At 34.5% G+C, this 14571-nt stretch overlaps 1 pseudogene; it reads left to right on the plus strand.

Annotated features, from left to right (window-relative positions):
* Nucleotides 1–14571, plus strand: part of LOC106460186 — a 161824-nt pseudogene that overhangs the window by 103777 nt on the left and 43476 nt on the right.

Genomic DNA, 14571 nt, shown 5'->3' on the forward strand with positions numbered 1-14571 from the left:
ATATATATATACATATATATTATTCATACCTTCGGTGTATTGGACGCAAGCAGATTTTGACATCAAATTTTGGGGTAAAAAAAATGCTTCTTATACACCGAAAAATACGGTATAAATGCTGCCGAGATAATGTTACACCCATTTGCCCTCCGTTTTTCTTCAAGTGTCAGTTCATTTCTTACTGTGCTTAAATGTTTATAAATTAAATGAATGTTCTCTTTCGTGTCCTTTCACGGCAATTTTCATGTAGCTGGAGGCATATTGAAAGATCTGATTAAATAATGTTTTCTTTCTGTAAGCATGTAAACCACGAGAGATCCTCACGCGCTAGGCTTGCATTCCCATTGTTCAGCTTTCTATTGAGATGCAAATTTTGTTCAAATATTTATGAAAGACATGCATGCAGTACCAAATATGAAAGGTAGTGTCATTCTTTGTGGTGAAGAATTCAACACAAAGCTTGTCAAGGAACAAACAAATTAACTGAGATTCCTAGGGCTTCCAGCGTGTGCATTATTGGTAGAGAAAGAAGGGTCCTCTGAGAAATACGTTTTCGATAATAATAAAAACACTTAACTTTTAGGGTGTTTATGAATAAACACGGACACAATGATTTATCTTTATCTTTTTATCTTCCAAATTATGTGTTATGTTTCCTGTCTCGCTTATTGCCTTCCAAGCAGAATATCATTTTCAATACTCTTAGTCTGGAAGATGTAGTATCAGGCCAATACGCACAAGTGTTTTCATTGTAACCAAAGCAATTTTTGAGCTAATTTTGCTCATTTTTTATGTAGATTTAATTTAGAGATTGATTTTTTATAATTATTATCCAAAAAATGACTGCATCTACAGAATATAGTTACATACGTATTCTATAGTGTCGTGTATTCCAGTTGTCATCAGTAGAATCAGGTTGTATACAGTACTAAAACAAAAGAAGTTCTTGCAGATAATTTTGAATCTTATAAAGGTGTAACAAGTTACTCGTTCCGTGAACTATCTCCCCACCCCACCCCCACACACACAAAAAAAGAAAACCGAATTTTTCCACACATAATTTTATTACCTTAGTAACTACGGGGTAAAATAATGCGAAACAGACATCGCTTTAAGGCAGTGAAGCGTCATCCATCTCTCTTACAGTTAATATTCATTTATTCTCCAAGTTCATCCGTGGGAGGCCAGCAAGCCGTTCCCATGGCAGCATGACATCAAGACAGATCTATGAATCAGTTGATACCCCAACACTTGCTATTATAAAGCTCTTTGATCCTAATATAGACCTCCGAGCGTCCCATTTGTTTACCCCTTTTTTCAATTAGTCTCCCAATGTGTTCATTCCACTGTGAGTGGTAGTAATTCTATTGATACAACCCTCTGTTCATTTTATGATTCGTTTCATGTTCAAAGGTAGCGATGGAAAATCTTGAATATATTCTTTACAGACTTATAGACCATTGAATGAGAAGATATGCAAACTAATTTAACCAGTGCTGGTGTTTTTTGGTGAAGAGAACTGGAAAATCAAATCTGACTATATAAGCTTTCGCTGTGAAGTCATTTGTAACCGACCCCTGGTTTTTCCGTCTGTCTTTAATATATACAGCAAGTGTTTGCATTTCTCCTTTTCTGGCTCCCCAGTGATATATACGTGGACTTACAACGCTAGAAACCGGGTTTCGATACCTGTGGTGGGCAGAGCACAGATAGCCCATTGTGTAGTTTTGTGCTTAACTTCAAACAACAACTACTTTTCTGTTTTATTGATTTCATGAACAAGGTCTTATGAAATAATCTTCTCTTGTATATCTTTTTATACCCCCCTCCCCGTAATTCGGGAGTATGATACTTTTCACATCGTACAATATTGTTGGCTTGTTGTGTAAAAAATATAACATAATCTTTGTTCTATTTGTTTGAGTTTTCACGTTAAATTGAAATGAAATCTGGTAAAAAAAATTAATGGATATATTCGTTCACCCTCACTGTGAAGTTGATAGCTTTATTTGAACACATTTGGCTGCTTTGCACGTTTACTCTCAGAGAATATTTGTTAGGATATCTTCCACTGTGCGCGAAGTGAATTAAATGACGTCATTACTAACATGCTTCACAGCTTTATATGGATTGCACGTTTTGTATTTACCTCACACAAGAAAATACACTTTACGACCAAATATTAAAATTTTCTTATTTTCAAAAACATATGTTGAAGAAGAAATATTACCAATAATATAAAAAGTGGGAAGAATTGTACAATTATAATTGAAAAATTCAATCATTCTACATAACATCTGTATGAAAATAATCTAGGTATATTGGTGGTCAATTGTGTGAAAAAAAAATACAATGCCAAGATTGAAAAAAAAACTGAACAAGAATATTGAAATATAGCCTGTGAGAGTTATAAAGCGAACAAATGTACAAAAAAATAAATTCTTAACACAGAGACAGATTTAATAATCACATGAAAAAGGAATATTTCGGTAGAATGTTTAATGTTACCGATTGGTAGAGAACTAAAGCCACACAGTCGAATTCATTTATGGTAAGATCACAAAACAATACATATAATGTTGGGTGTTAATGAGGGTATATAATTTAAAGTACGTACTGGTAATAACTCATTAGAACTTTGTACAGTAAATGATCTGATACGTTATTAGTACAAAATAACAATCTGCCGGTTTCTCATAGCAACATCAATCGGTTAGTGAATATCAGAGACATCAAAGGAAGGAGCCTCCAAAAGGAAGTAATTGTATATAAGAAAGAATTAACTCATCTTCATTACTTGTTATATAGAAACTTTCATCTTTCGCTGAAGCAATTATTTTAGAACTTTTGAATGTCGTAGTTGCTTAGTTTTTAAGCAGTTACGACGTAGGTTTGTAGTTTTGCAGTTGTGAACTACAACCGTGATAACAGGTTCTGGAATATATGCCGTTTTTTTTTTAATTTATAGAAAACTTTTTTTTTTTTTTGTCTTTCAGGTTGTAGTAGACTCAGTTACCAGTGCTTTTGAGTACTCAGACTCTGTTATTGATGAAGGATCACCTGTGAATCAGGATTTGACCTTTAATCACAACCGGCACAACCTGTACGTTATGACAGAGAGAAAGGTCAGTTTCAGTTTATTAAAAATATCATAATATGTACTAATTGGTCTTTGGCTGAAGGAAATTCAGTCTTACTGAAAGTAATGTTAAATATTTATTTACGAAAATTTTCAGATTATTTCTTATGATTGCTTTAAGCTAACTTACATCGTAAGAACAATTTTGCTCCTTCTATTTTTATTTGATCGTCACTAGAAGATAATATACAGTGAACACGTTTTTTGTTGTTGTCCCTGTGCGTTATCTTTATTTTTTGTTGTAAGTTTTCTGATAAACGGTGTGCCAGAGAAGACCAAAAATTTGCATGAAGGTCAACATAATGCGCATAACATAAACATATAGACACCAAGAAAGCATTAAATTTAATGAGGAGGAACCCACTTTATTTTAGAAAATAAAAGTTTGGAGACTGCTTAACTGGGTAATGAGGAAAACGTTATTATAAATTTACGACGTTTCGACAAGATTATGTCATCCTCGGGTATTTGAAAATGACATTAATCTTGTCGAAACGTCGTACATTTGTAATAAAGTTTTCTTCATTGTCCAGTCAAGTCGTCTCCGAACTTTTATTTAAGGAACAGTTAGGTCTATCAGAGCTGTCCCTGCCTACCTTGCCCCTCAGGAAGTCTGACAACAACTCATTCCTTAGGCTAATCACCATATTAGCAAAATAAAACTTTTCTTAACTGGAGCCCTTACGTGTCTTTTTCCAAATTATAAAATTATCTTTCGTTCTGCTGATTCCAGAATTCAGTAGAAACAAATCAGATCCCTATCGATCTTCCCAGTTAACCTTGTAAATTTCAGTAAGATCACACCTTATCTTTGTTTCTTAAGATAAGATATCTTCACCTATCCTCATAAGATAACCCCTCCTTCTCCGAAATCTTGTAGCTGCCCTTTGAATCTTTCCAATAAATCAATATCCTTTATTAGATAAGGAAATCAAAACTGTACACAGTATTCCAAGTGAGATTTACATAGAGATAATTACCTTATTGAACTTGTAATCAATGTAATTGTATTACATTTGCTACTAGCAACATAGCGCTGTCTTTATAGCTTGAGTGACTTATCTGTCACTTTGCCTGGGTCATTTTATTCTGTCTGTATTATATGTTCCGTCTATATTAAACGTGTGATACAAATTTTGATAATTCCAAACACACACGTATACACTGGCTGGTCATTTTATTAGAACCTATACATATTAACGGGTAAGGCCACCTTTTGCCCGAATAACATCCATAACATGACGTGGCATAGAATCCACAACGTGCTGGAAGGTGTCCTTAGGGAATTTTTCCTTTTAGTCATTAATATTGTACACAATTCATGGAGCGAAGTAGGCAGAGGATGGTGATGACGAATGTGTCTTTCAAGTTCGTCCCACAGATGTTAAATTGGATTAAGACTGATGACTATGGTGGCCATGGGAGATTAATGAAGTCTCTGTCATGTTCCTCAAACAATACACGCACAATTTTGGCACGATTGGTGGGAGCGTTTTCATCTTGGAAGTAACTGTACCCATTGGGGTACACATTAAGCATTGCTGAATGCACTTTATCAGAAATTATGCTGAGGTAAGATTTGTCACTCTGCATTCTAAAAGGACCAAGGAACACAGAGTATACCGGAAAAACATACTCTAAACTACGACTATACCACCATAAGTCTGGATAGATGGGATCACACAAGAGGGGTCAAGTGATTCGTGTGGCTTTCCCCAAATCTTTCTTCTACCATCTGTGCAAAAAGGATAAAGCGTAGTTCGTCGGACTACACCACTTTTGCTAGTCCTCATTAGTTCAATGTCTTCACTCCTTACATTACTTTTTCTGGTTACCAGTGTTTTATGCAACAGTATCATACTGCCATAGTCCATTTGGTGTAACGTTCTTCGTAAGGTATGCTGGAGATGGATGTGGACTGCCCTGCATTGAATGTCTTTCTCAGTTACTATATTATTGGACTTTACCATCTTGTTCAACCGCTTTTCTCTTCCTTTTGCCACCATGTGTTTACAACCACAATTCTCCCTCGCAGCAGACATTTTATTCGACATTTACCATTGCTGATAAACTAGATTGACCGATGTCTTGGAATAGGCAACCAATGAAACTGTCTGGCCAATGTGACAACTGTTGGACATGCACCCACTATCATGCCTCTTTCAAACGCTACAATATCTTTGCATTTCTCAGTGTCTGTTTGACTGTAAATGTGCTTGTCTCAATCATTTATTGTGATGCAGGAATCAACTGACACATCATGTGATAATCTAATTTGTTTATACAGCTTAGATTAGGCCCAACTCTGAAAGGATACATAGGCTCTGCCTAATAACATAGCCAGCTAGTGTATGTATATATATATATATATAGTGTATATATATATATATATATAATTAGTGTGTGTATATATATATATATACACACTAGTCTAAAGTCCGTCAAAAATGACGGGAAGCCATTTGTTGAATGATTAAGGAACATTATAGTATTTAACTAAAACGAATTTGTCTGTACCTCCAAAGTGCCTATTTGTAGCCTAATTTAATACATAAACGTAACGTAAGGCTTAGCTGAAACAGTATTTGGTAAATTTTATTTTGCTTTTGGCTACAACTCAATGTCGTAAAACTTCGGAATTAAACTATTTTGCCGTTATATCATCGAAGTTATAAACAACAAAATAAAGATAAAAAACTTTCTAACAAATCAACATGAATATTGAGCATTCAACATAAACACCATAGTTGGCTTAAGAATAATCAGGAGACACTTTGTTGCTAAGCGACGAAGTTTATTGTTGAGCATTACGAAAAAATAAGAGCGTGAAAGCTTTCTCGACAGAGTGGCAATAGGAATATGCTTTTTATAGTTAGTGATATACATATGTTTGTGTGTGTGTGCGTGCGCGTATTGTTTGTTTGTTTGAAGTTAAGCACAAAGCTACGCAATGGGCTGTCTATGCTCTGCCCACCTCAGGTATCGAAAACCCGGTTTCTAGCGTTGTAAGTCCGCAGGCATACCGCTGTGCCACTGGAGAGCCTCTCCGTATTGATAGGATGATAGAAGTAAACGTAAACAAACAGTATAAATACACCATAGAGATGAAGAAGAAAAAAAACGAAACAAGATATTTATACAGGACAGTCAGAAACACTACAAGAAAAATTAGAAAATAATACGTGGTCTTTAAATGAAGATAAAATAACTCTCTTCACTAGATACAACAACAATTTATCTAAACAAAATATTTTCTATCAGCTTTGTTAATAATGATTATGAAAATAGCGTTATCGTTTATGTATTTTAGATTTGACCTAGTACTGACAAGAACTTTGTGGTCAGATTTAACAATGAACTATTTATTTTATGACTGTATTGAACTTACTTTCATTATCATCTTTTGTTCCCTACTCTGGGGTAAGTTATTAGCCGCTGTTGCTATATATATAATTGTAAAATATTACTATTCAGTTGAATTTGGACATTTACCTTTGTTAATTTGAGATGTATTAATCAAAATGTTTTATTCACTTATTGTAACTAATACTGGAATAAAAACAAAAAATGATATCTTAGCTAATGGCCACGTGCATCTTTGCCCCTAGGGACAGTAACCGTGAGAGCAAAGCGTTGTTAAGGAGTAGTGGAGGATCGTGTTGTCAGGTGTAAATGTGTTGTTGACTACAGCTTCTTTGTCTGATTGCCAACCTGTCACCTCGCCTTTTCTCTACTTACTCATTGTTAGCTAGGATTTTTCTGGTCTCTTACTACGCTAATAATATTGATTGTATTGACTGCTTTCAGTAGACGCCCATTACACAAATGATCGATTCATTGTCTCGATACCCCCCTCTCTTTTTTTTAATGCTACACCTAATGTGTTAGGGTACCTTATTCAACAGCAAGTGGTATTGGGCAACTAACAAACGAGACGTTTAAACATTTTAAGCTTACGAATATAAAGATACATTGTAATATTTTTGAAGTTAGTTGCTCGAACAAATCATTCTGTAGAACAGCGTTTTGTACGGTAGGTTGTCTCTGTGGTAGAGTCTTATATTTCGGAGCTGGTAAGCTGAGTTCGAATCCGTGCGCTACCACAAAATATCCGCACTTTAAGCCATGGGTGCGTTATAAGTGTGACATCAATCTTTTAGTGTGTATGGTTGTTGGTAGTATGCTGTTGACTGGCTTCCTTCCTTTCCTACGGTCAGTACTCAAAAGTAGAAACGACGGCAGATAGCCTTAATAGCTTTGCTATAAATGTAAAATACAGATATAATGCGTTTTCAGTAAACATTTGTATTCTGCAGTTTGAAGTCAGAAATATACAAAAACAAAAACACGTAGGGTCAAAATAGTTGATAAATCGCAATTCAAGAAACTATAACCCGAGTGCTTAGGGAAGGTAGATCTTTCCAAGTCACCCCTCTGAAGGAAAAATAGCTAAGTATACTCCTATAAGCTCTGGCTGCCGATTTTTGCGAATTGCGATTATTCTGTTATGTTTGACTGAGAGAATAACTCATCACTAGAAGGCAGGGGCAAAGCTGATATTTTAGAAAAACGTTATAAATGCTTTTCGTTTTCATTGTTAGCTTTTGTAGCAGTTGCTCTAAATTTACTCTCCATAAAATGCTCGTGTGTGTATATAGTTTCTAATTTTATTTAAAGTTCATTCTTGATTGTATTACTTTGAGAAAATAGAAAATTATGGATACTGATGCAAGTGTCGAAAGCTTCCCAGGTACCGAAACACCCTTATTTCTCTTAGATGTGCCTGTTTCGTGCTATAACCTTTTAATATCTTTCCGGTAGGGCAGCCTCCTGCAGACCACACCCCCGACTTTGTCCATCATACGTAGCAACATTGCTACTTGCATGACGACGTGCCATCAACTGGCAACTTTGCACATAATTGCCTCTCACTTCTGTTTGTGGCACGCGCAGTAATCACGTGACATATACTGTAGTCACTTAATGAGAATGAAACACGAAACAATCTTTAGGTGTGTGGACGTAATAAAACTAAAGCTCTTTCATGTTGTAGAGAAAGTTCACTTGGAAGAGAAAGAGTTACAAACGATAAAACACTAAGACCCACCTAGTGTTAATAATAATGATTTTAAGCTGTCCGTGAATAGAATTTCAGTCAGGTAGTCTTAAAGATCATTTATTCATTTGAGTTTATAGAAACGACTCCGAAAGTTACCTTCGACTTATTGAACTGCCACATCCGGGTATTGCTTTCGATAAAAGACTGATTGCCTTGGTACTGAAACAGTTTACAAATAGCTAACGCTCTTTCATTAGGGTCAGTATGATCTCATTAATAGTAGGCGTAGGACTGTTACGAAGGGTAGATTTTGACTTTCGAAGGTTCGGACCACATTCCATAGTACTAATTTGCATAATTTACTGATAAACTTACGACAACTACTAGTTTGAATTTGATTGAAAATCCTTTTATGTTACAGGTGAACCATACAAATATAATAAAACATTCACAGAGTAATCATGTTTTTATATCTTAAATGTTAAAAAAGTGCACGTTGTTTATGAACACGTATTTAATGCCACGTGCGATACTGATATACCTTCATATAGTAAGTTTTCATTGCAAGAGCGCCCTGTTGCAGCCAATTAACATAATTGCAGCTGTCTTTAGCAAAACAAGCAGGTAAAAGTCGTCGTCTTTTTAACATAAAATTGTTAAAAATAGTTTAATAGTGAGGGTACTAGGCATAAGCAGACGAAACAATTGCTTATGGACCTGAGCAGATTAAGAGGCCCCGATTCATGAGGATTTTTTTCATCAGAATTTTGACTGTATCCATTTGATAAGAAAAAAATCAGTGCAAGCAATCAAAAAACACATCAATTAGTAATGGACAGACGTTTAAATATTGCAGCAAGAATACACTTTTCTGTAAGGCACTGTTGCGGTGCGCATGCGCTGATTAGTTGCTAAGAGAAGTACATATACATTGTGCATGATTTTAGAAAGATACCAGTGTCACTGTGTGAGTAGAAATAACTTTTTGATAAGTGTATTTGTAGGTGTTGGCGTAATTTTGATAGTATTTTTTCAGAGGGTGTGTGAGGGGCTCAAAAATGTTCATGCTTAGAGGTCCCCAGGCTTAGCACCGTCCCTGAGAGTAACAGTTACGCTTCTCTTACCTCTTATACACTGGGCATTCAGAATATTGTTCCGTCTCCGTTCGTTAGTTAATTTTCCGTAACTTCGTTCCGACGAGACGTTAGCGACACAAGTCCTTTCTTAAATAAAACTGGTTTATTCTTTCCGAATACAACTTTACGATACACTTAATCTCAACAGTCGCTCTACAACAAACGTCTCACGAGCTCGACTTCAACAATACTCCGTTCAATTACACACTCTCTGACTGCAGTTCAATTACTCACTACCTCGCCGTCGCTTCGTGGCCGGTCTTATATATACCAGACTACCCCCAATCTAGTAATCTCCCGACAATTCACGAAGGAACAGGATATTTCTAGAAAGAGGTGGCATGATACTAGTCACGTGACCTCGCTGACGCAACAATATTTTATTGAAGTGATGCACTCACTAAACGACCCCCGTCTTGTGTTTCGTTATAATGGTTTACTCCAACGTTGGAAAGAACTGCTAGTGTTACGTATATCAATCATTTTTGTTTTAATGGCCGTTATACAAATAAATGTATTGATTTGCTGTGTGAGTGACATTTAATGTGTGATTACTGTTGTAGACCGCTTCGACACCACTTTCTTTTGATCTTGCTATTCTCGCACTTCGCTCTTCCTGGTTCAACGTTATTTAGATTGTACTTATTCCTATCAGGAATTGACTTATAGTAATGTACACATAACAAATTGCTGTTTATTACGATGGTCAATAACACGTAGATTTAAAAATAGGTTTTGTTTCTTACCAGCATATAACTTTCTTCCTTCGCCTCTCTCGGTTTATTCGTTCTCTCTCACTTCTCTCAATCTTCTTTCCTTTTGTTGAACTCCTGTCTTTTATATTCCTTTCTCAAACTCAAAATGCCACACAAGTCCCTTTCTTTCTGACTTTGCACCCTTTTCCTGTAGATCAGATTATAATGTGTTTCATAATCTCCACACCAGCTGAACAAGAAAGGCGACCGCTCACTCCAGTCATTTTCTAGCGACTTAAGAGTGCTGTAATTCTACAATCCTTTAGAGACTTATCAGAAGTCAGACGCTTTCTTATCTTTCTGAACTCCAACCGATGTTCCTTACACTGAACTTCATAACAATTACCATTCAAACATTGTCAAACAGTTTCTTTTAACAAGAGAAAAAAAGAAAATCTGAAACTGGTTGAATGCAATCTGACGAACTGTCTTCGAATTCCTGGCAAGTGAATGGACCTTTTTTCGAACACAACCCTAGTATGGAGTGGTGTGCTTACATACTAATTAATTGGAGAACTGCTTAGTCAGTGCTTCTAAGCTGAAAATGTCTCCACTAAAAACACTTCAAATATTCTTTAAATATACATTTGAACCCGTGACTCTACAGATTCACAGATGACATTATTTCTAACATTATAAGTGTATCAAGTTTTATCAGAAAAGGAACCTTTCAGATTAATTGTGCTACAATAAGCTAACTACAATTCTTTTTTGCAAAGCGTGACCCGTTTTGTATTGTTTACTGCTTGCCCTTGTGGATTTATTTTCACAGTAAGTACCAAAAGATACCTTTAATGTGTTGAAGTTTTAAGTTTGAATATTTAACAAAAGGGGCTCTTAATCATGAATGGGCGATCTGATCACATTAAGTGTAATTTAGCTTTACTTATTGGTTGAGTATTTGATCAGTTTATTTTATTTGGGTATTGTTTAGCACATGTATAATTTGCGTATATTGTTTACTCTGTTCAGTATGTTTTTGTGCTACATGATTATTAGAGCAGCTAATTGCGACTTTTCTTTGTTGTATATAAAGTCTATGTGTAGGATTATGTACAAATAAGAAAGAACTTTTGGCTATAACATAATGCATAATATTTATGTGAGATCAGTCATACCAGTTTGCGTTTTAGCTGTTTTATTACTCAGAATGTAAAACATTATGAATTTGTGGATATCTATATATTGACTGGAACTTAAAGGATCATATAAATTTTCTTTTTAATTGGTTGAATTTGTTCTTTTTTGTTGTTGTGTTTGTATGTATTTGTGTTAAAATTTTCGCTTGAAGATATTTATAAAAAAATTGTATGGTTGAACCAAGAACACCGTTGACTATGTTTGTCATCTGATTAAGTTATTTTCCACTTTTATCTTCAGAGCGCAGATGACCTATTGTGTAGCTTCGCGCTAAAATATCAACAATGCTTTTATCTTTGTGGCAAAGGATTAGATCAATTTTAAAAAATATCTTTATTGGTATGTTTAAAAGATAGAGAGAATGATATGAGAGTATCTCCTTACATTCACTAACATTTTAATTGAAATTCAACAAACAAGCTAAAAAATAAATTATCACAGTTTGGTTGAATGTAACGTGATGGAAGAGTTATCTATATAGTTAACACATTGGTGGGGATACATTGTTTATCAAGATTAACATGTGTTTCAAGCCATACATATGAAATAAAATACAGAGGTTGAGTACGTTATATTAAAACGGTTTCAGTACCTCACTTCGTCAGGTCATGTTCTGTCTTATGGCCATACACCTTGAGAATAAACGTACATCGTAGCTAGCTTTTTTTCGTTGCAAAAGGCTCAGTCGTTAGGCTGTCGTATTAAACGCACACTACTACTACATTCATGTTTTCCGTAAGCCATCTAGTGTACAAGGACGACGGTTTTCAAGCGCCCGTTTCAACAATCCGATCGCACAAAAATCCATAGGTTTTTGCGTCTGGTGACTTGGCCAGTATGTCTGTGTGTGAAATAACATGAATACTCGTCTCATTCTCCGCTGCTTGAGGCGTGAAAGTTGAACATATGTTGTGGAAGCAACTTGTATCGTTTTTCGAGACGAAAATCCTTCTTAATTATGTTACATGCTGTTGCCTGGGCCTTGTGGACTGCTTTTACCACTGACCTTTGTGTCTCTTAGATTCTTGTTAAAAGATCCCGCACTTTTCTTATCACGGCTTGGGTACGTAAGACACAGGTCTTTTTCTAGATAGTCCTAGTGTCCCAAGTTGACCCTTATTTCTTACTTTCCCATTTCCATTAAACATAAAGAATATCGCTACCTTGGAAATTCTAAATGCCCGATCTGAAAACACCTTTATGGCCTTAGTGTATGAATATTTTGTGTCAGAAAGAGCTGTGACATACCCTTCCCATAAGCAACCAATTATCGGTAGCATCATAATACTTACATAAGCGCCAAACAATGACAAAATGTAGTTGTGATACATTCTGTTCCCCTGCGACTTTAAATAGGCTATAGTTGCCACCTTACTTTCTGATTTTCGCATTCAAAGTCGGTTTAATATGACGTACTCAACCCTCTGTATTGGGAATATGTGAGTGCTTCAATTTTCAACGTTAAAAATGGCGCAATTTAAATCTTCTATCAAGTAGATCTTTATTAAAAGGAAAATATTTGAATTTTATAATCTACGACATCAAAGTAATTGCCAAATCAATACATTTTTATTAAAAGACTTGCAGCATTACTCGGCATTGCCCGGATTTTCAAGAAAAAAAGCAACCTATTCTCTCTGTTTACAGTTCCATATTTCGATAGGTAAATCATATATTGTGAATTTATGGGGAAAAACAACAATCTTATGTTTGAAACTACGAACCTGTTTTAAATCAGGGCTTCCTTGTAAACACGTTTTTTGTTTTCCTTCACTAGCAAGGATAAATAGGCCCTCATGTAGAATATTTAGATTATCTTATACACGTATGAGTACCCGTTCTGGTGAATAGGATGCCTAGCTCTAATCCACCCTCCTCAAAAATTAAATTTCAAACGTAAATATGGATATAATATTATATTCAATTTGCTTTAATGTAAATTTAATATATTTTTATGAATGTGATACCGTATTCACATTATGACATCAGTGTATGAAATATACTACAAACAAAATGCAATATTGTACTTTATAATTTTTGAAAAGAAAAAAAAATCACTTACAGTTATTAAACCACCTAGAAAAAAAATAGAATAAAATATATTCGCTGACTTAACTTTAATCTCATTTTACACAATATGTATTATAATGTGAGCCTTACTCTTTTCACGTAGTCTATTTTATGGGAGACAGCATTATTTTCTAGTTCTGCATATACTTTTGCGTGTGTGAGGTTTGATCTATAGCTAAATAGGCCTGTAATGCTATATTCTAAATTAAATGTTAACTCATAAAATGTCAAATGTGCGTAGAATTTATTGGTGTAATGTATATACATTAACAATACAATTACCTGTTCGACAATAGACGCATATATCAACGAAAAATTGTCGTTTTGCGCACCTTCACGTGAGGGAATTGTGATCTGCGCATTGAACTCGGCGAACAAACAAGCAAACAGAAAGTTTTTTATATAGATGTATAAATGATGCTATATTGAGCGGGAAAAAAATTCAGAGATTCTGATAAAACTGTAAATTTTGGTATCAACTAAATCGTAAGTTATTTTTGTGTAGTAGTCTAAATGATAAGTTTGGGTTTCAGATACCGTTGCATTTTGGTTGAACAGGATATATTGCATAGAGCGTTCCTATATCTCATGATTAAGAAAAGGAAAAAACCCTAAATTTTTATTCTATAGAAAATGCAGATACAAATTAGCTACAATAGGTGTCTTTCGGTTTAAAATAATATTAATGAGTGCGTTATGTATATACATATTTATGAGATCATTTATGCTAGTGTTAGGATTACTATTATTGAAGAAACTTCAACACATCAATCAAATTAGAAGTTTAAGGAGTAACTATTTCAGTAAAATGAATCTTCTTGAAAAAAATTATAAAATCAAAAGTATTAACAAAACACGATAGCACGCAAGATGTAAACTTTTCAAATATGCAAAATAGTTTCGTTATTCATATTCCAAGTATTGTGAATAACCTGGTTGCCATATTTTATTATACCAATTAATACATTAAGGATTTTGTGCAAGAGGATGGTAATTACTTTTTCTTTAAGTCTTGATAAAAGACGTAAAAATAATCTCGGCAGCCAATATACCGTCTTATTTTAAATTATTAGACTAATTTAATTTTATGATTATCATGCATTTTTTTCTATATACAGCATCTTACATATGACACTAAAATTACAACTTGCTATGTCTATTGTTGTTATAACAAATCATGTTTAAAGTTAATTAAATTTAAGAAATCACATAAAATTATTAAAATTCTTGAAACGGTCATAAATTATGAAAAAAAAATGTAGCGGATAAGTT

This window comes from Limulus polyphemus, unplaced genomic scaffold, assembly GCF_000517525.1.
Source record: "Limulus polyphemus unplaced genomic scaffold, Limulus_polyphemus-2.1.2 Scaffold725, whole genome shotgun sequence".
Classification (NCBI taxonomy): domain Eukaryota; kingdom Metazoa; phylum Arthropoda; class Merostomata; order Xiphosura; family Limulidae; genus Limulus; species Limulus polyphemus.